Here is a 22,609-nt window from a genome sequence, read left to right on the forward strand (position 1 = left end):
TGTTTCTAGAATGAAATTTTCACTCCACAGCGGAGTGTGCGCTGATACGAAACTTCCTTGCAGATTCAAATTATGTGCCGGACCGAGACTCGAACTCGGGACGTTTGCCTTTCGCGGGAAAGTGCTCTACCAACTGAGCTACCCAAGCACGACTCACGCCCCGTCCTCACAGCTTTACTTCTGCCAGTACCTCGTCTCCTACCTTCCAAACTTCACAGAAGCTCTCCTGCAATAGGACGGGGCGTGTGTCGTGCTTGGGTAGCTCAGTTGGTAGAGCACTTGCCCGCAAAAGGCAAAGGTCCCGAGTTCGAGTCTCGGTCCGGCACACAGTTTTAATCTGCCAGGAAGTTTCAAAGCATACTTCGCATGACGGTTAAATGGTCAGAGTTCATCACATATGTCAGTTATCAAGACTTCCTGAATGTGAAAAATTATTTATTCCCAGAACAATCTTTCCTCAAATAAAAAAATCCTTTTATCTTCTGTTTCGCGCAAAAACTCTCACCCCAGGCACAGAGGTTTAGAACTGCCTTGGCTGCCCTCACCCCTCTCTCAAACTCAAAGCGAACAATGTGTCGCAAATGTTACACCTTTTTCTTCTTGCGACCCTAGTTTCCAGTGCTTAAACAACGTTCACAAGTTTCAAGCATGCAATACATAACTGCAAGATAAACACTAGAACTTCTAGCAAAAAGATGACAGTTGATAAGGGAAGATTGGTACAGCTGATTCATGAAAGTATAGTGGGTGGATCTCGGGCCACACATGGTCAAATACGTGTTGTCACAGGTAGGAAAAGTAGGTCTTTTTTAGGATAAATCCAGACAACAGGTTCCCCTGCCTAAAGAATATCTCCTGCAGTTTAAAAAATACTGAAACAATCACTCACAAGACAGATTTTAACACTTCAAATATCACACATACCACACAAACCATTGGAAAGAGCAACATGGGGCATTTCACAGACCTAACAATCATCCATCAAATCATGCAATCAATAAAATGGAGTGTCATGCGTCTATATCAGAAAAGGAACACAGTTCAAATCAAGATATGACCTCAGTACAGAAAGTGAGGACAAACACTTTGAAATATCAGCTATTGAATTAACAGAGCTTGATATCTCCAAGAAATTAATCATTTTGTGTGTGTATAGATCTCCCAGTGGTAGTGTGGACACTTTTATCAATAAATTAACAGAACTTCTAGATGAAGTCTCAAGTACAAAGGTCAACATAATTCTGTGTGGGGACATTAACATCAACACAGATACCATAAATCAATCGAGCACACCTACATAAACATCCTTCAAAGTTTTGGCATGTCCCTATTTGTCAATAGTGCAACTGCATCAGTAATTGACCATGAGGCCATAAATATGGACAGGGAAAAATGTGATGTAGCTGTAAAAGATCTCAGACTATCAGACCATCTCTGCCGAATAACAACAGTAAAATCAGACATTCCCTGAACTACATTCTGAGAAACGACATCTATTAGAAATCAAAATAAAAGATGTTTCAAAAGAACTAGAAATCAAAGCTGGGGTAAAGTGTATAAGGAAACCAATGTGAATATGAAATTCTCTATATTCTCCACGTTGTTTAATTTGAACTTTGAAAAGGCATTTCCAAAAGTATGCATGTCTGTATCAACATCTCACAAAAACAGATGGATCACAGCAGGTATTAAGATGTCCTCCCAAACACTTAAACACCCCAGTTCCATGAAAAAGATTCACAATGATCTAGAATTCTTAAATTTCTGTCATAGATTTAGAAAGATCTGTAGGAAGGTGCTGATTGCTGCAAAAAAGTCATTTAATGACAAAATAATATATAATGCGGAGAATAAAAGCAAAGCAGTCTGGGATGTTATAAAAAAGGAAATGGGGAGAGGCAAACAAACGCAGAATAACATACTGCTAAGGGAGGGGTTAACGTAATAAATGATCCAAAACACTTAGCAAACTATGTAAACGAGCATTTTTCAAGAATTCCAAGGAAAACTAGCAAAATTTCCCCAAAACAAATATAACACCTGTAAATAATGTTGCGCTAAGTACAATAACGTTACTTCCAAGCGCAGAGAATGAAGTCAACAAAACTGTTCAAAAATTAAAAAATAAAAAGTCAGTAGACTTAGATGAAGTACCAATGTGTGTACTGAAACAATGGATAGGGATTATACAAGGCCACTTAACAAACATAATAGATGAATCCTATGCCCCAGGGACATTTCCAGAGCAATTAAAACAGGAAAGAGTTAAGAAACGTAATTCAGAAGACACAGAAAATTACTGGCCCATTTCGCTGCTGCAAGCATTCTCAAAACTAATAGAAGCAATTATGAAAGACAGATTCATGAATTACCTGAATAATACCATCTTTTAAGCGAATCACAGTTTGGTTTTCTGAAGTGGCAAAAATATGGAGTCAGCCATAGTAGAATTCACAAAAGTTGAACTTGATGCTCTTGATAAACATGAGTGTGTCACAGGAATATTTTTGATCTTTCTAAGGCGTTTGATACAGTCGGATACAAGTTTTTGTTAAATAAATTAGAAGCATTAGGAATAATAAGGGTAGCTAATGACTGATTTCAATCATAGCTAGCAGATAGAGTACAAAGAGTAGAGATAACTCATACTTCAAACAGATCTAAACATCTAGTAAAACACTTATCAGAATCAAAATACATTAATATAGAGGTTCCGCAAGGTAGCATATTAAAACCAATACTATTCCTGATATACATCAATGTCTTTCTCAGTAGTGTTACTCATGGTGAAAAAATTCTCTTCACTGATGACAGCAATATTATCATCACTGAGAAAACAAGACAACTCCTTGCAGAGAAAGCAAATGGAACTCTCAAGGAAGTTTATGATTGGTCAATAAGCAGTAAAGTGAAATTGAACATAAAGAAAACTAATGTCATCAATTTCAGTTTGAAGAGGAAAAATGACAATGTTAAATTGAATGTAGGTGGCACCTCTATAGACTGTGTAATACGTGTCAAATTTTTTGGAATGAATATTGATTCTCAGCTGAAGTGGTGGGACACACAAAGGTACTTGTAAATAGAATGTCATCAGCATGTTACACATTTAGAAGCCTATCATCAGAGTGTAGCATGCAGTGTCTTATAGTTACATATTATTCATATGTACACTCAGTTCTTAGCTACAGCATTATTTCTTGGGGAACAAACACACAAAATATGAACACAATAGTCAAACTCCAGAAAAGAGCCATAAGAATAATAACCAAAAATATTAGTGGAGTTCATTGTAAAGATCTGTTCAAAACACTGGGGATTTTAACTGCTCCATCAAAAATAACATTGGTAATTACTGCACAAACAGCTCTCTCCATGACTATGCAACAAGAGCTAGACTCAACTTACATTTACCAAAAAAATAAACATAAAACTCAAAACAGCATTTTCTAACAAGGAATAAACTGCACAATAAATTACTAAAAGAGATTAAAGAAACTGCACAAATACACGTATTTAAAAAGGAAGCTAAAAAGTACCAATTGTGCAATACATTTTATACATTGAAGGATTACTTAGATAAAACAGAGTAGGGGTTTGATAAAAAATATTATACAAATAAACAAACAAAACATTCCACATAACACCGTCACATTATGTTTTTCCCCTTCTTTTTCCTTTGTAGAAATACTTACGCCCACACTATGCATAGGACAATACTAACACCTCTTCCTCTTTCTGAGCTCAACATATCATTTATTATGGAGGGATGCTGACTCAGTATTTCAGGATAGCAAACGGGAAGTTGTGGTGCAGAAAATGGCCCAGAGATCGCCAGTGTGTGTGTGTGTGTGTGTGTGTGTGTGTGTGTGTGTGTGTGTGTGTGTGTGTCTGTGTCTGTGTCTCTGTAGTGAGTGAAGTGTTATGAAACACTGAGTGTATGGTGTGCGCAGTGACTGATAGTGAGATATGAGTGAACAGTGTGGCATTACATTATTTAATATGTTACTCGTAAAAAAAGTATTGTATAGCGGTAGTAAATCTAATGATTGTCTCTAACTAGAAGTTTGTAAATATATGTATATACAACTTATTTTAAATTGGTCTAAACCTGTAAATACTTTGACTTGTCCTATATCCTTGTAAAAAGAGATTATCGGATGAATAAAGCTACTACTACTACTACTACTACTAAATACACCCATAGAGCCCACCGCGATCACTTGGGTGGACAGCGTCGGACGTGAGACGGCGGGTTGCTGGTAGCCAGTGGCCGTTGTATAGCAAGGGAACTCTCGAGCGTGAACTGTTCTGATCTTCACGCACCCATGAGCTGTTTTGTGGATGGCTCTCCGGACGATTTTCCTGTAGCTGGTGGGCTAGAAAGGCAAGCGAATTATCTTTGGGATTCTATTGGACTAATAACTTTAGCAGTCAGCCGAAATGCAGTTTAAAAAGTAGAGGAACGAATGGACTCAATCTCGAGATTTACGTCTACATTGTACGACATTTACCACCAGACCACAAGCTCGAGAAGAGGACAACACTTCCTCTACACACTTCCGCATCCTACAGTGTTGCCACATAATGCAAGTGGCCGCTTTTATTGGCTGCCGTAAGTGAATGACTCCGACTTAGCCTCTGCTGCAGCCTGCCAATGGGTGGGTATTATGTCTTACAGTGCACATATTGGGGAAGTTGCTGTGTTTTAAATGTTATGATGCATAAACGCAGTAGGTGGAATTTCACTTGTCCATTTTCAATTATTTCTTTATGTACCTTCTTATATATTTTACTAATTATTCAGACTTTGTTACTGCAAGGATATTTCCTCTACATAATGATGGATCACGACTGTGAGTAAATCCCTTGCCCCTTTGTTAGAAAATTGAGGGTGTAATTCTACATACTTTTCTGCTGAAAACATCAAGCATAATTAGTCATCTGAGGTGCCGTTGACTATTGATTTTGTAACATAACTTTCATTTTACATTTTCGTAAAGACATTAAGACTGGCTATTTTTGAAGAGTTATCATGATGCAGAGAAACTTTCAATCCCTGTATTTTGCCCTCGCCACTTTCAGATTTTCAAAAGTGTATTATAGGTAATATTAGGGATAGCTTTCTCTACATATTCCAATGTTACACGTTTAGGCTTACGTTTTCTGTCTATCTTCTAAGGCAAATACTGCTGTCAGGTGTGCTCTCTTCCATTTTTTCAATTCTTCTGTAAATAATTCATGTCAGTGATTTGCAACAGTGACTTATTGAACTGATGGTTCTATAATATTCACATTTGTCTGCAAATGCATTCTGCGTAACTGGAATTATTGCATTGAAGTCCGAGGGGTATGTCGCTTGTCACATATATATTTTATATGAGGCGTAATGCTTGTGTCGTTATTGGTTTTTCCAAGTCCCTCAATAGCTTCGAGAATATACTTTCGGGAACTTGTTTCGACTTAGGTCTTTCAGTGCTCTGTCAAATTCTTCTCACAGTGTCACATCCCTCATCTCATCTTCATATACTTCCTCTTCCCTTTCTATAATAAACAATTCTAGACGTTTCACTTGTGTGGTCTATCTGCTATTCCTTCCATGTATCTTCTTTACTTAGTACTCAATTTTCATCCTAGTTCTCGATCTAACGCATTTGTTTCTCTTTTCTCCAAATGCTTCTTAAATTTTCTCATCTAGCCTTTCGTGCTTTGCCATTTTGCACTTTCGAACAATCTCATTGTTTTTGGCTCTGGATTCCCTTTTTTCCTACTTCATTTGTTGCATTTTTATGTTTTATAATTTTATCAGTTGAATTCATTATTTTGTGTGTTATGCAATGGTGTGTACTGGATGTTTCCTTTTTGCTTGTTTGATCCTCAGTTGACGTCACTACTTTATCTCACAAAGCTACCTAATCATCTTGTGTTGCCCTCCTTTCCTCTGATTCAGCCAACAGTTTCCAAATGGTCTCTTCCAATCTGCCAACAGCAGCTGGTTCTTTCAGTGAAACTAGATCCATTTGTTTTCTTTCCTAACCTTCTCCAACTTCTTCAGTTTTTATCTGCAGTTAATAACCAATAAATTATTTCTACAGTGCACGTCTGAGCCTGGGAATGATTTATGTTTTAAAAATTGGCACAGAAATTTCTGTTTTATAACTGTTAGCTTGTAACTTGTCTAAAACCATCCTCTGTCTACAGGAAGCTTTGACATTTACATTATGCAGCAGACATTATTGGTAGATTGCTAGGGAAATGCAATTAATCTACAAAGGAGATTACTTACAGATCACTCGTTCGACCCATCCTAGAATTTTGCTCTAGTATGTACGACCTGTACCAGATAGGACTAGCTGGGAGTATTGAACGTAAGGGCACTGAGATGTTGAAAGATCTGAACTGGCAGACTCTTCATAACAGACGGAAACTATCATGAGAAAGTCTAATAACGAAGTTTCAAGAACCAGCTTTCAACGATGACTTTAGGAATATACTATAACTCCCTACATCTAGCTGCCATAGGAATCATGAGCACAAGATTACTTACAGCACGCACAGGGGAATTTAAGCAATCATTTTTTTCCACGCTCCATACTTGAATGGAAGGAGGAAAAGCCCTAGTAACAGGTAAAGTCGCAGATAGGCACAACAAAAAGACTCTCACAATTATAGCTTTCGGCCATTAAGTCCTTCGTGAACAAAAGACACACACACACACACACAAACTCACGCAAACGCAACTCACACACACATACGACTGCAGTCTTATTATATTCCATCCTGGATTTTCCATTGTTTATAACAGGTAAAGTGAGACATACGCTCTACCGTGCACTTCACTGTGGTTTGCAGAGTATAGATGTAGACGATTCTCTCACGAAGTTGTAACGACTGGACTTTTATCACTTGATAGTGACGAAATGTTACGGTGATTGCGGATGTCGTCACATCATTGACGACTGTCATAAGAAAGCCATGCTGATCTGCTGTCCATGAACGCGTAGGCTTCTCTCACGAACTACTTGCAGGAGATGGTTGTCTAGTCGGTGATATAATTAATAAAATAAGGACAGGGGAAAGGTGCAGTATGCCAAGTTCAATGTGGAAGTATATTGTAACCTAAGGAAACTCAAATAGAGGTGACCGTGCTGCACAATTATAACTGACTTCTAGCATTTAAGAACGATTTGCCGAGATTCCTTTCTGCTGTAGGCCAGGTACTGCACATGACAAATACATCAAAAGTTCAATTAAGCAATGACATGGAAAACCAATATCCAGACAGACATACAGACAGAGAGAGAGAGAGAGGGGGGAGAGAGAGAGAGAGAGAGAGAGAGAGAGAGAACGAGAAACACTGTTGAGAGCTGAAACTCGAGAATGAGAAATGCAAGCCACGGGAATTGACATAGGTTAGCACATTGAAGTCTACTGCATTATGGCAGATGGTCTCTTGGTACCGAATACGAGCAGCTACTGTACCTGCTGCATTCTCCCGACTGACTATCTTCATGTTACCCAACTGCTAGCTGCTGTATACACATGGCTGCTTCCAAGGTGATAGAGACTCAATCGTGTATAAAGATGATTGTAACTTCCACGTTGAGGCTACTCAAGGAGAGATACGTGCTACGGCTTCAGGCGACCGCATATGACTGACGCCCGGAGAGTTGGTCTCGAGCCATTATTATTTTGGCCGCTACTCCAAAGTACTCCTCTGCGAGAGGTGAAGAGGTGCCCGAAGCCAGCGTAACTGCGGAGGGAATCACTAATGGTGCCTGTGGACCCAGACCGGCGGAGCGGCTCGGCCTTTGATGTTTAGGTTACCTGGCCTGTATGGGCGCGAATTCTTTGAATGCCGTGAACATTTTCTGCATCTGTTCGGTCTGAAAGTAAAGGTTCCAACTTTGAGAAAATTCAACATCTTGACTTTAATATTAACTCAGTGGTGAACTGAAACAGCGTTTAGCTCCCTTCAACCGATAGTCCAACACGCAGGCGTGAGATCAGTGGTATTTCCTCGCTGGAGGAAATGCATGGGGGCTTAATTAAAAGGGAGTAAATGCAATAATTTTAGTAGCTGTGTGAGCGGTTACGAAGTCTCGTAACCGGTTGACCCTGACTAGTATTAGCAATCAATCTGACTGCATAAAATAAAAATAAAGAATGACAAGGAATTTCCATTAACACAATTGATTAGTTAAGTCCCCTGCAACTATAAAAGCTACGAAACAACAGAGCACAAGTGTAATTGTTCTGTGTGTGGTAGTGTGACTCAACGTACATGTATCTGGCACGGTTCTTTCTCAATACGACAAAATATTTTAAACACAATTTACAATGAACTAATTGAAAAACCAAAAGTACTAAAATTGCACGTAGAAACCAGAATTACAAGTCTAATAAATGAACACGAGCCAGATGCTTTGTTGACTGTACCTGCGAGCAAGTGGCATTGACATTAAAGAAAACTGTAATACCTTTTTACCTCATTATATATTGACGAAAATTTTCCATTACACTGGCATCATAAATCAAAGCCCATCTTCTTCCTCAAATACACTCTGACTATTGCAACGTCTTCCATCTATACATTACACCAACCGAACAGCATCTACTCTCTCGCCCAACAGAACAACAACTGCCCTCGAGATCCTCTGAACTACTACTGCACCAGTGGAGGCGGCGGAATAATAATCTTTGGCGGCATCTCTGGCGCTGTGACTCAGTGTAGCCACCTTTCATATGCCCCTCCTCCCCGGGCTAGAATTTGGTGGTATTTTTGCCAGCATTGGTGGTGAAAATACCACCAAATTCGTCCAAAAAACACAGACAAAAATAAAAGATGATATTAATAAGTAAATATCAAATAACTAAATAAATTTTGGTTTTGCACTGACCCTTCAATAACCTAACATATAAAAATACAGTAAGAAATAGAAATGCTTGCATACATGTGATTTTACATAATAGTTTACGCAAGTATCATTTCTCAGAGTAGTTAAACAGTTCAATCAATGGCACCAGCAATGACGAATAGGTGCAGATAAGAGTCTCGTAACACTTCATAAACAGTAAATACACAATAAATTAGTTTACACAAATATTCACGTAAAATCTTTTCAGTTGTTCAATAAACAAGTAGCACTCCTCAGAGTAGTTGACAGTTCCGCAGTAGCACCCAGAAATGATCAACAGATGCAAATAGCAGTCCCATAACATTTCATCAGCAGTATTTGAACAGCTCTAACAGTGGTACCCAGCAATGAAGAGCAGGTGCAGACAGCAACAAGTGACATCTCATCAGTGGTTGAGCAGTTCCAATAGTGGCACCCAGCAATGTTGAACAGGTGCAGACAGCAACAAGTGAGATCATTTCAGTAGCAGTAGCTCCAACAGTGGCACCAGTAATGGCGAGCAGGTGCAGGCAGGAATGAGTGTCATCACATCAATAGTAGCATTTCCAACAGTGGCACCCAGCAATGGAGAGCAAGTGCAGACAGCAACAAGTGACATCTCATCAGTGGTTGAGCAGTTCCAATAGTGGCACCCAGCAATGTTGAACAGGTGCAGGCAGGAATGAGTGACATCACATCAATAGTAGCAGTTCCAACAGTGACACCTAGCAATGGAGAGCAGGTGCAGACACCAACAAGTGACATCATTTCAGTAGCAGCAGTTCCAACAGTGGCACCTATCAATGTTGAACAGGTGCAGACAGCAACAGTTACATCATCTCAGTAGCAACAGTTCCAACAGTGGCACCCAGTAATGGCGAACAGGTGCAGGCAGGAATGAGTGTCATCACATCAATAGTAGCAGTTCCGACAGTGGCACCTAGCAATGTTGAACAGGTGCAGACAGTAATGAGTGACATCACATCAATAGTAGCAGTTCCAGCAATGGCGAGCAGGTGTAGGCAGGAATAAGTGACATCACATCAATAGTAGCAGTTCCAACAGTGGCACCTAGCAATGTTGAACAGGTGCAGACAGTAATGAGTGACATCACATCAATAGTAGCAGTTCCAACAGTGGCACCCAGTAATGTTGAACAAGTGCAGGTAACAGTCCATAATATTCACCAGCAATAATTAAACAGTTCATCATATTTCATCAGCAGAAATTAAACATTTCCAGGTGGCACCCACCAATAATAATGGGTGTAAGCATGAACAAAAGTTTGAATGCACACACAATTGCTTTTACAAAATTATTATCAATGCTCTTACACTAAACATACAAATTATAATAAACACACAAATGATATCAGATAATTATCATATTAACCATTACAAATACACAAATATCAGTAAATCTATAATATTTATGGGTGTCAGTGCAAACCACAACAAATAAGTAAAATAATATTTAGGAGGTAGGTCGGTACCAATTATTTGGGATTAGGAAAGTAAAACACACAAAACACACTCACTCATCTTTCATCCACATACTAAGTACTATTGTGTAATTGAATAGTGTTAACTGTGTAAATGCAACTCTCTCAAAATTTGATGTTCAACATGTGTATCAATTAGTAGTGGCAGCAGTGTATAATAGTCAATAATAGTTAGTCAATGTCATAGTAATCATGTCAGACCAATGTTTGCTGATCCACATCAAAATGTACAGTTGCTGAACACCTGTCAGTTTGCCAAGATACGCAAATACTTCCTTCCCCCCCCCCCTCCCCCCAAAAACTTATATACTGCTCACTGATTTAATAATGTGTGTGTGTAGACAATCTTCCTTCCACTGGAGTGTTCTAGTCTGCCATCTTCATCCTTCTTGTTCCATAAAAACAAACAAACAAAAATATGCTCCTCACTTATTTTACCTCTTATCCACCAAAATTCCAATAATCATCATCATCACATAATCTCAGTACTTCAATAATACCGCTTCAATACGTCGATGCATAAAAACCTTATCACTAATATCATTTCACTTTCACAACAGCTCTTTCCTCTAGTCAGTCTCCTCGAACAAGTACAGATAAAATCCTAGTGCAAACTTCAGTTCATCATCCCATACAATCCGAAGACACAATGACCACACACAACCTCTGTGTAATCAACCTGAGCCAAATCTTCTACTCATTATGAATTATAAAATACATTTTGGTTGCCTTGTCCATCCTAAAATAAAAGAAATGCATACATGACCTCTAACAGCCTTCAGTTTGAATAACTTTCACTAAGTAGGTGCGAGTACCCAGTGTTAATGATCACATAAGAATTTGAATGAATAAATCGTAATATTTCACAGTGTGTACACCACTTCAAGAATCATGGCAAAACAGAAGCAAACATGTGGAGTATTTCTTTGTGTCAAGTGTCACTTGCTACTTCAATTGCTCAAGAAGAATGCAGTGTAATAACTGTCAATGGTCTAAGCTAGTGTTGGTATTTTATGTCGTCAGCTTCCTTTCTATTATAATGAATTTATATAGATTCCATAAAACCTCCAGTTCATGTGACTTCAATGAAGTTTCTTGTCTTAAAATGTAAAGCACAGAGCGTAAGCAAAACATGCAATAGCGAGTAATTATACGAGTAGAGAACAGAATGTCAACAAGTGGATGCAGCAAATCCCTACAACGAGGCTCTGCCAAGCGAACAATCTATAATTAATACCATAGTGTAACCTAAACTCTATGTTCGTACAAAGTATATAGGTATTTCTATATACTAAATTAAAGAGTAGTTATGACAACAAAACAGAAATGTGTAAGTATGCAATCCAGTCGCAAAGCAGCAAGTATATATCTTACATAATAAATAGGTCATTAGCATCATATGTCATGTCATAGTCATAGTCATAGTCATGGGTGACTGGAATTGAAGAGTAGGAAAAGGGAGAGAAGGAAACATAGAGGGTGAATATGGATTGGGGGAGAGAAATGAAAGAGGAAGCTGTCCGGTAGAATTTTGCACAGAGCATAACTTAATCATAGCTAACACTTGGTTCAAGAATTATAAAAGAAGGTTGTATACATGGAAGAATCCTGGAGATACTAGCAGGTGTATAATGGTAAGACAGAGATTTAGGTGCCAGATTTTAAATTGTAAGACATTTCCAGGGGCAGATGTGGACTCTGACCACAATCTATTGTTTATGAACTGTAGATTAAAACTGAAGAAACTGCAAAAAGCTGGGAATTTAAGGAGATGGGACCTGGATAAACTGACTAAACCAGAGGATGTACAGAGTTTCAGGGAGAGCATAACAGAACAATTGACAGGAATGGAGGAAGGAAATGCAGTAGAAGAAGAATGGGTAGCTCTGAGGGATGAAGTAGTGAAGGTAGCAGAGGATCAAGTAGGTAAAAAGACGAGGGCTAGTAGAAATCCTTGGGCAACAGAAGAAATATTAAATTTAATTGATGAAAGGAGAAAATATAAAAACGTAGTAAATGAAGCAGGCAAAAAGGAATACAAACGTCTCAAAAATGAGATCGACAGGAAGTGCAAAATGGCTAAGCAGGGATGGCTACAGGACACATGTAAGGATGTAGAGGCTTACCTCACTAGGGGTAAGATAGATACTGCCTACAGGAAAATTAAATAGACCTTTGGAGAAAGGAGAGCCACTTGAATGAATATCAAGAACTTTGATGGAAACCCAGTTCTAAGCAAAGAAGGGAAAGCAGAAAGGTGGAAGGAGTATATAGAGGGTCTATACAAGGGCAATGTACTTGAGGACAATATTATGGAGATGGAAGAGGATGTAGATGAAGATGAAATAGGAGATACGATACTGTGTGAAGAGTTTGACAGAGCACTGAAAGACCTGAGTCGAAACAAGGTCCCGGGAGTAGACAACATTCCATTAGAACTACTGACGGCCTTGGGAGAGCCAGTCCTGACAAAACTCTACCATCTGGTGAGCAAGATGTATGAGACAGGCAAAATACCCTCAGACTTCAAGAAGAATATAATAATTCCAATCCCAAAGAAAGCAGGTGTTGACAGATGTGAAAATTACCGAACTATCAGTTTAATAAGTCACAGCTGCAAAATACTAACGCGAATTCTTTACAGACAAATGGAAAAACTGGTAGAAGCCGACCTCGGCGAAGATCAGTTTGGATTCCGCAGAAATATTGGAACACGTGAGGCAATACTGACCCTACGACGTACCTTAGAAAACAGCTTAAGGAAAGACAAACCTGCATTTCTAGCATTTGTAGACTTAGAGAAAGCTTTTGACAATGTTGACTGGAACACACTCTTTCAAATTCTAACGGAGGCAGGGGTAAAATACAGGGAGCGAAAGGCTATTTACAATTTGTATGGAAACCAGATGGCAGTTAGAAGAGTCGAGGGGCATCAAAGGGAAGTAGCGGCTGAGAAGGGAGTGAGACAGGGTTGTAGCCTCTCCCCGATGTTATTCAATCTGTATATTGAGCAGGCAGTAAAGGAAACAAAAGAAAAATTCGGAGTAGGTATTAAAGTCCAAGGAGCAGAAATAAAAACGTTGAGGTTCGCCGACGACATTGTAATTCTGTCAGAAACAGCCAAGGACTTGGAAGAGCAGTTGAACGGAATGGACAGTGTCTTGAAAGGAGGATATAAGATGAACATCAACAAAAGCAAAACGAGGATAAGGGAATGTAGTCGAACTAAGCCGGGTGACGCTGAGGGAATTAGATTAGGAAATGAGACACTTAAAGTAGTAAAGGAGTTTTGCTATTTGGGGAGCAAAATAACTTATGATGGTCGAAGTAGAGAAGATATAAAATGTAGACTGGAAATGGCAAGGAAAACGTTTCCGAAGAAGAGAAATTTGTTAACGTCGAGTATAGATTTAAGTGTCAGGAAGTCGTTTCTGAAAGTATTTGTATGGAGTGTAGCCATGTATGGAAGTGAAACGTGGACGATAAATGGTTTGGACAAGAAGAGAATAGAAGCTTTCGAAATGTGGTGGTACAGTAGAATGCTGAAGATTAGATGGGTAGATCACATAACTAATGATGAGGTATTGAATAGAATTGGGGAGAAGAGGAGTTTGTGGCACAACTTGAAAAGAAGAAGGGATCGGTTGGTAGGACATGTTTTGAGGCATCAAGGGATCACAAATTTAGCATTGGAGGGCATCGTGGAGGGTAAAAATCGTAGAGGGAGACCAAGAGGTGAATACAATAAGCAGATTCAGAAGGATGTAGGCTGCAGTAAGTACTGGGAGATGAAGCAGCTTGCACAGGATAGAGTAGCTTGGAGAGCTGCATCAAACCAGTCTCAGGACTGAAGACAACAACAACAACAACAATAGCATCATATCAGCATAAGCAAATAAATGTTCATATGGAATCTCAATAAGTAAACATGAAGGCGCAAGCAGATAAATCACAAAGTATAACTTTCAGACATAGCCATATCAGCACAACTAATCTGGTGACAAATATAATTTAAATAAATAGGCACAGCAGGCACATAATAAAAAATATGACATTAGTGAAAAAGCATAGCAGCCAAGCAATGCATAATATACATAAGTAACAACCCTGTTCATTAATAAAACATTGTCAAAATCAGCAAATGTAGGCAAGCATGTCGCTTCACAAGTAAATTCATAGAGCATAAAATTTAACACAAAGTATAAATCACGTAATCGCGAGCAGCAAATTACGTATGAAGTACAGACCTAAGTAGAAATATGTTACCTGAAAAATAAACTCAATTAATAGTTACCTTTTTGTTTATTACTTTCTTCCTTGAAATTACACTCTTCCTGAAATTTTCTGGATAGCAAGTCTTCTTAATGTCGGACACGCAGAGAATTTACCTGAATTTCTTAAATACTTTGTACAACTGTACCCTGGAAAAACTGAACGTTAATAACATAAGTTATCAAGTCACTATAGCTTTATACTGAATTTAATCGGAGAAATTAGACTGTGTATTTGTCTATGGCTGTCAGTGCATTGGCACTGAGCGCTCGATCAGCTGTAGGGAAGCGTGACGTAGGAAGTAATTGTTTGCGGTCAACTGCTACCTTGGGTGGCGAGCGGACTGACTGCCGCTTTGTGTATGTGCTGCCGCTAGAATACGGCGCGGTATCCCTGTATTCTCTGCGTGTTTACGTGTAACTGTTAATTTCTCAAAAGTACGTTATTCCACAAAAATTTTAACGTTCAATATATGATGTACTCCCTTAGAGCGCCGTGATTTAAGAGTTTCTACTTCAACAGTGTTACCATGAATAATTTTGCGAACTCTATATGGACCGTTACAAAGCAGGAAAAATTTGCGACACAAGCCTTTTCCTTTGTGAGACAAACGATGGGACTTAATTAACACCTGTTGACCAACTGACTAAGTTTTTAAACGACCAGGACGTTTAGCTGATTTCTCTCTTCTAGTAGCTGCAGTTACAGTATTTTGTAGAGCCAGGTTGACAACTTCAGAATGCCGCAGTTTCAGTGTAGGCGGAAAAGGAACGATTTCAGAAATGCGGTTTGTCGGTGCTTTATTTTTTAATATCAATATAGGTGGTAAAGAAGTTGAATCACTAGGGAATTCATTCAGAATGTTTTGAAAAATATGAAGATACTGATCCCAAGTTCTGTGATTCTAATGACAATAAAGACGACACAGTTTATTGATTTCCTTCATCCATCTCTCTGACGCGTTAGATTGAGGGTGAAAAAGTGAAATGAAAATTGGTTTAATCTTACGACGCCGTAGAGTACGAAGCCAGATTTTAGAGGGAAACTGTGATCCATTATCTAATATAATTTTATCAACATGACACACTTCTTTAAGAAAATGTTTGATGGAAGCATTAGATACTGAACGAGCTGTTGCTTTGCGTAAAGGTGTAAAACACACATATTTTCATGTCAATTCCACTACTACCATAATGTACGCAAAACCATTAGTAGAACGAACCACTGGACCGAACAAATCGATTGCAGCCATCTCCTTTAATCTCGCTGGACTGATAGGAAACCACGGTGCTCTGTGACAAATAGTTGGCGGCTTAGCCTTTTGACATAATTTGCATTTAGCAAGAACAAATCGAATACGTTTTTCCATTTCACTGAAGTAGCAATTTTCTCGTAATTTATGAAAGCATTTTCTGGGACCAAAGTGTGCATAGCTGAAATGTGTACACTAAATCAGTTTATTAACCGATTCATCAGGAATGCAAACTAACCAAACAGAGTTGTCAACCGATTTTAATTTAAAAAGAATATCATTGCGAACTAAATAATACTGTCTAATCGGTACGCTTTCCTTTCTCCTCCACTTCTCCTTAATGTCCTTCCAGATTGGATCCTTGTTTTGCTCCTTAGCGATGTCCTGGAGCAAAGACGAAATAAAATTCAACACCTTGAATATACATCAAACAATAATTGTTTTCTTTGCATTCCTCCTCAGCACTTTGATTCAAACCCATAGGTGCACGTGGCAAAGCATCAGCAATAATATTAGAAGAAACCTAGATGCAAACAATACTAAAATCAAATTCCTGTAGATACAGTGCCCATCGTGATAATCTTCCATGTGTTAATTTTGTTGACGTAATAAACTCCAGAGCTCGATGATCAGTGTAAACCTTAGTAGGTCTGCCATACAAAAAGATACGAAATTTTCTCAAAACCCAAACAACAGCCAAAGCTTCAAGTTCCGTAATCAAATAATTCTTTTCTGATTTAGAGAGAACATGACTTCCAAATGCAGTAGTTTTCTGTACTACAACGCCTTTTTCTTCTATCTCTCGAAATAAGTGTGCACCTAGGCCTTTGTATGATGACTCCATCGCCAAACAAAAATCTTTAGATAAATCCGGATGTGAAAGAAGTGGAACAGCAACTAAAGCATCACGAAGTTATTCAAATTCTAATTGAGATTCCTCATCCCAACACCAATTAGAATTCTTTCCAGAAAGTTCACATAAACGAGGTGTGGCCAAATTGTCCAATCTAACAAAGCGTCTAAGAAAAGTACAGACACCAAGGAAACTACGAACATCTCGTTTAGCAGTAGGAACGGCATAATTACGAATAGCGTCTAGTTTCTCTGGATCAGGAAGGTTACCTTCTGTAGAAATAATATGCCCAAAAAAATTTCACCTGAGAACGACCAAATTCAGATTTTTCCAAGTTCACTGTAATGCCAACTCTTGCAAAAATACGTAATAGTGAATTCCAAAATTCTGTTATGTTCACTCCAAGAACGTTTAGCAACAAGAATATCGTCAACATATGAAGTAATATTGTTACGAAGATAAACAGGTAAAATTTCATTTAAACCACGAATGAATGCTGATGAAGATACAGTAAGTCCAAACGGTAATTTCCGAAATTGATAACAATTACCAAAGGCTAAAAAGGCAGTGGAGTTCAATTTGCCAAAAGCTTGCGCGCATATCAACTGTGGATAAAACTTTAATTCCATGGAAATGTTGAAGAAGTTCATCTAAATTTTGTGGACGGTCAGTTTCAGGAATGATGATATTATTTATATGTCTGGAACCAGAACCAAACGAATTGACCCATCCTTTTCAAGAACGACATGTAATGTGCTGGTATAAGGACTTGATCTATTATGTATTGAAGCTCACTCTTAACCTTGTCTCTATAACCCAAAGGAATAGCGTACGTTTTTCTCCAAAATGGTGTGTGTTCTTTTACTTTAAATAAATATTGTAACCCTTGTATAGTTCCTGTGTGATGACTAAATACTGTAGCATGTGAAGTCAAAATTTGGTGCAATTCTTCTCTTGCAACATCATCTGTCCCTTCAGCTTTGTTAACCTTTACATTAATTAATTCTTCACTATTAATCATATCACCCATCGCGTCTCTGTATCTATTGTCGTTGTCATGAATGAACACATTGTCGTCATAATACTCAGCGAAAACATCAGAAGAAAGAAACCTTAAACAATTTGTGTCTGATTCAGATTTCGTTACATATTCGAAAAATTTCAAACATCTCGACATTCCGGCAATAGTCAAGTTCACACTTCCTTCCTTAAAGTTTAAAATCGCCTTATGTGTGTTAGGAAACTCCATACCTAATATAATTTGTGTACTGAGTAATGGAACAATAATAAAATTAGCAGAAAATTCATATCCTTGACAAATGAAATTTAAGTTGGTCTGTTGTGTGACTTCCACACTTTTTCCACAAATAGCTCCTCAAATTGTAGTTTTAGAAACAGGTAACACAGGACAAGCGATAGTTCTTACACATATACGAAAAACTGGTTCACTAATAACATTCAATGAGCTCCCATAATCTAAAAACGCACTGAACCTATTATTACTAACACATACTTCAATAACAGGATGTAAAAATGCGTCTACATTATTTTCCTTTTCGTCTAGCAAAATGTCTCTCATGTCTTCCAAGTGTACGTAGTGTAAAGTCGTAGTGTCATTACTTTCTGAACTGCCTATATTGCTGCCAGAAGCCGAAGCTACAAGTCATTGTCGATTGTTTGCGTCACGTCTTTGATTATTCGCGTCATTTCTCGGGTCAATTTCTACGATTTGCAGTTGTCTCTCTGAATTTATGTCACGTGGAGGATGCCAATTAGGTCCCTCCTGTCCGTTAGATATAAATTGTTGGTTGCATCTGTTATTAAAATTTCTATTTTCCTGGCTATCTGCATGACTACTTCTGTGTAATTTCGACTGTCACTTCTGAAATTATTGTTAGGTCTACTACCCTGGTTATTTCTGTAGTAAGAATTTCTATTATTGTATGAATAATTTCTGTCTTGATGATACCGATTACTGTTTCCGTATGATTGATCATTCCGGTAAGAATTTCTGTTATTATAATATTGTCTGTGCACTTTCTGTCAGAACGTCTGTTATTGTCATAAGGCTGGTATCTATTGTCCTGTCTGTTTCGTCTATCATTTTCAAAATTACCGCTATAACGTCCGTTCCGCTCATTATCCCTTTTCTCTGAAAATCTATTGTGATTACCGTTACTGAAAAAATTACAAGAAGGTCCGTCGTCGTTGTCATTCTCAAGTTCTTGTAGCAAAGTCTTAAAAGTTTCAATGTCGTCTTTACATCTTCCGGCTAAAGCAATGTGTATTATCGATTGTGGCAGCTCAGTTAAACAAATACGAATTAATTTAGTCGGGCTTTTATTCTATATTCCTTGGTCGGGCTATAAGGGTTGGAAAGGAATTGATTCTTTCGAATCATGTCTTCAAAGTATTCTGCCGGCGTGCGGAACTCACACTGTTTAAAATTACGCTGCATGATAAGACTATGTTTGATTCTGTCTTGCGTGTTTTCGGACCAATATGCCGATAGAAATGCACGATAAAAATCACTTAAATTATTACAATCTCTAATAAGTGCGCGCATGCGCGTCGACGGTTCGTTTTCTAAATATCCACACATAAATTCCGGTTTGTGACTTAGTGGCCAATTTGGCGGAAGTGCGTACATAAATTGTTCTAACCATGAACATGCATGTATGTTATTATTAGAATTGCGAAAGATCTTAAGTTTCTGAACAGTTAAAAAGTGTTTATAGTCAAAGTTTTCGCCTCGTGGCGACAAAGCCCTACCGCGTCTGTCCCAGTCCAAATGTCGATTATTGTCAAGTTCGCGCGCCTGGCGCTCTCTTGTAGCAACTCGTAAATGAAATAAATTATTTTCTTCAAAACCTGCTGCTATCGGTGATTCTAAATTTATTTTACTGTCTCTTCCTACAATTTCGCTTTCAATTTGTTTAACTTGCTTTCGTAAGGCCTCAAACTCCCTTTTAACGCGTTCATTAAATTTTCCCTGATTTTCAACATGTTTATTTATATTCTGGTACTCTCCTTTTTCTGCAAATGGCAATGGAGCTGTAGCATCTGAATCTCTGTCCCCATTTAAACTAAGACTTGTCAATTTATCTGAAATCTCCTCAATTGTTTCCGATGAGTCACCTATTTATTCTTTCTGTTTATTTACGTCTTCTGTAAGTGTCGCGACTCGGGTTTCAGTATTGACACATTTAGTACTTAAGTGTTCATATTGTTGTGTTAGGTGATTTATTCTGTCATTTGGTACGGATTCCTCGACTCTTTCAAATATTTCTTCCTTATCGTGTGCACGTTGCAAATTCAACTCTGAAAATTTTTGTACTATCACACTATCTCTTCTTCCCCTTCTCTATCCTGTTTCTTTTGTCTAATTTCTATTAAGTTAATCTATTATTGTGACCATTCAAAATCGGTTGTACTTCTTCTCTAATTTATTTCTTTAATTCATCTTTCATGTTTTCAAAACATATCCCTATTTGTGAGTCTAACTGTGTTTCCATCATTCCCATTTGTGATTCCAAATTTAATACTGCACTCATCAACTTCTCCATATTAACTGGTACGAAATTCTTTTCACCCCTAACATTTTCCGTGAAACTAACTTCCTTCATCATAGCTGTAAAGCTATCTGTGTTCAATACTATTCCAGAATCTTCTACCATTAACCTCGTATTCTGAAAATTTTTCAATTGTGAAAAATTTTGAACTGGTTCTGGACTATTTTCCCGGCTTATTAAATTGTTTTCTACTTCATTATCCACCAAACTGTTCTCCTGTGTTGGCGAGTTCGCCATGTTAACTATTTCGTTATTCTGACTATCCATCATTCTTGCCTTTTTCATTGATCACATAATCATTTACAAAATATACAAAACTCGTCACTATACGAAAGTTACACACAACATAACACTTTATCACCAACGATATCATTCTCATGAAATGCTTCCGGACAAACACGATTAATGAACGATTAAAACCTTCACAATTGTACAAAATTGTCAAACCCCTATACGACACATCAAAAATTAAATTCCACAAAAATACCATCAGAAGAATAACAAGGCAACTACAAATGTTCACTTACAAAATCTACATGTGCAATATAGACTGCAATCACTAAACTATAAATCACTTCAACAATACTACTGTCTACTATTTTTACTATCAAAAGAATTCCAAGGGACAATCCTGGCAGGGTCGCCACGTGCATAGGGGCTTAATTAAAAGGGAATAAATCCAATAATTTTAGTAGCTGTGTGAGCAGTTATGAAGTCTCGTAACCGGTTGGCCCTGACTAGTGTTAGCATGCAATCTGACTGCATAAAATAAAAATGAAGATTGACAAGGAATTTTCATTAACGCAATTGATTAATTAAGTCCCCAGCAACTATAAAAGCTATGAAACAACAAAGCACAAGTGTAATTGTTCTGTGTGTCTAGTAGTGTGACTCAACATACATGTATCTGGCTCGGTTCTTTCTCAATAGGACAAAATATTTTAAACACCATTTACAATGAATTAATTGAAAAACCAGAAATACTATAATTGCACATAGAAACCAGAATTACAAGTCTAATAAATGAACACGAGACAGATGCTTTGTTGACTGTACCTGTGAGCAAGTGGCATTGACATTAAAGAAAACTGTAATACCTTTTTACCTCATTATATATTGACGAAAATTTTCCATTACACTGGCATCATAAATCAAAGCCCATCTTCTTCCTCAAATACACTCTGACTATATCAACTTCTTCCATCTACACACTACACCAACCGAGCAGCATCTACTCTCTCGCCCAACGGAACAACAACTGCCCTCGAGATCCTCTGAACTACTACTGCACCAGTGGAGGCGGCGGAATAATAATCTTTGGCGCAATCTCTAGCGCTGTGATTCAGTGTAGCCACCTTTCAAAAACTAGTTTTGATGCTCGGATTGACTGATTGTACTAGTGAGCTTTTAATAACGCAATTGACAAGTTCATGCTTGATACCAATAAACTCGTCATCTCTCCAGCATCATGAAGCTGTAATGAGATTTTATGAATTGATTTTATTTCACTCTGTCTCTTTGTTTCCTGGGTCTGCAAAAGCCAGCTAGGTGGTGAGCCGTGTGTGGCTCGCGTTGGTGCCGTTGGTAGGTTGGCATCGTGTAATATGGATAATGGCATCTTGTTTTCTTCTTCTGTTTACGGGCGCCACTTTGTTTGCTAGTGTTGTCTGTCCCGCGTGTGGCAGCAGCAGTGTTTATCGATATCTAGTATCCATACTATCTTAGGAAGGACATAAAGTGTTTTCTGGTTTGGGTGTGTCGGTAGTTCGGTTGGGGCAAACCAGCAGAGAGGTCCGGCAGTATGAGGACATGCCGGGACGGTTGGCAGCACGCAGGCATTGCCGGATCGAGGGGCTGTAACACAAGCTACACTGACAGCTGTAGGCCTTATTAAGAAAAAATTCAAATTATTTGTCAGCTGAAGACCATGAGCAATACTTCAGAACAATTAATGGCTGAAGGCCTGAATTTCAAATTAGGAAGACAATTACATGTTAAAAAATACCAAAAGAATTTTTAAACAATCATGAAAAAAATTGACTAACACAAGCTACACTGATGGCTGGAGGCCTTATCAAGAAGAATTCAAATTATTTGTCAGCTGAAGGCCACAAGCAATAGGAATAATTTAAACAAAATATTATTTTTAAACGATTGACACAATCAGACCTAGTAAAGAAGGGAGTGATCCACAGACAGTGCTTCAAGGATCGACCTGAGAAAAGCCCCTACAGCTGCGTAAGTGGTGAGACAGCCAGCCAA

The 22,609-nt window shown here is 38.2% G+C and overlaps 1 non-coding gene across 1 annotated transcript; it reads left to right on the plus strand.

The window, feature by feature from the left end:
* Positions 1-251: 251 nt before the first annotated feature.
* Positions 252-326, plus strand: Trnal-caa. The gene has a single exon. It is a non-coding gene; the product is annotated as a tRNA-Leu (tRNA).
* Positions 327-22,609: the final 22,283 nt, after the last annotated feature.

Source organism: Schistocerca americana, chromosome 3, assembly GCF_021461395.2.
Source record: "Schistocerca americana isolate TAMUIC-IGC-003095 chromosome 3, iqSchAmer2.1, whole genome shotgun sequence".
NCBI classification, from domain to species: Eukaryota; Metazoa; Arthropoda; class Insecta; order Orthoptera; family Acrididae; genus Schistocerca; species Schistocerca americana.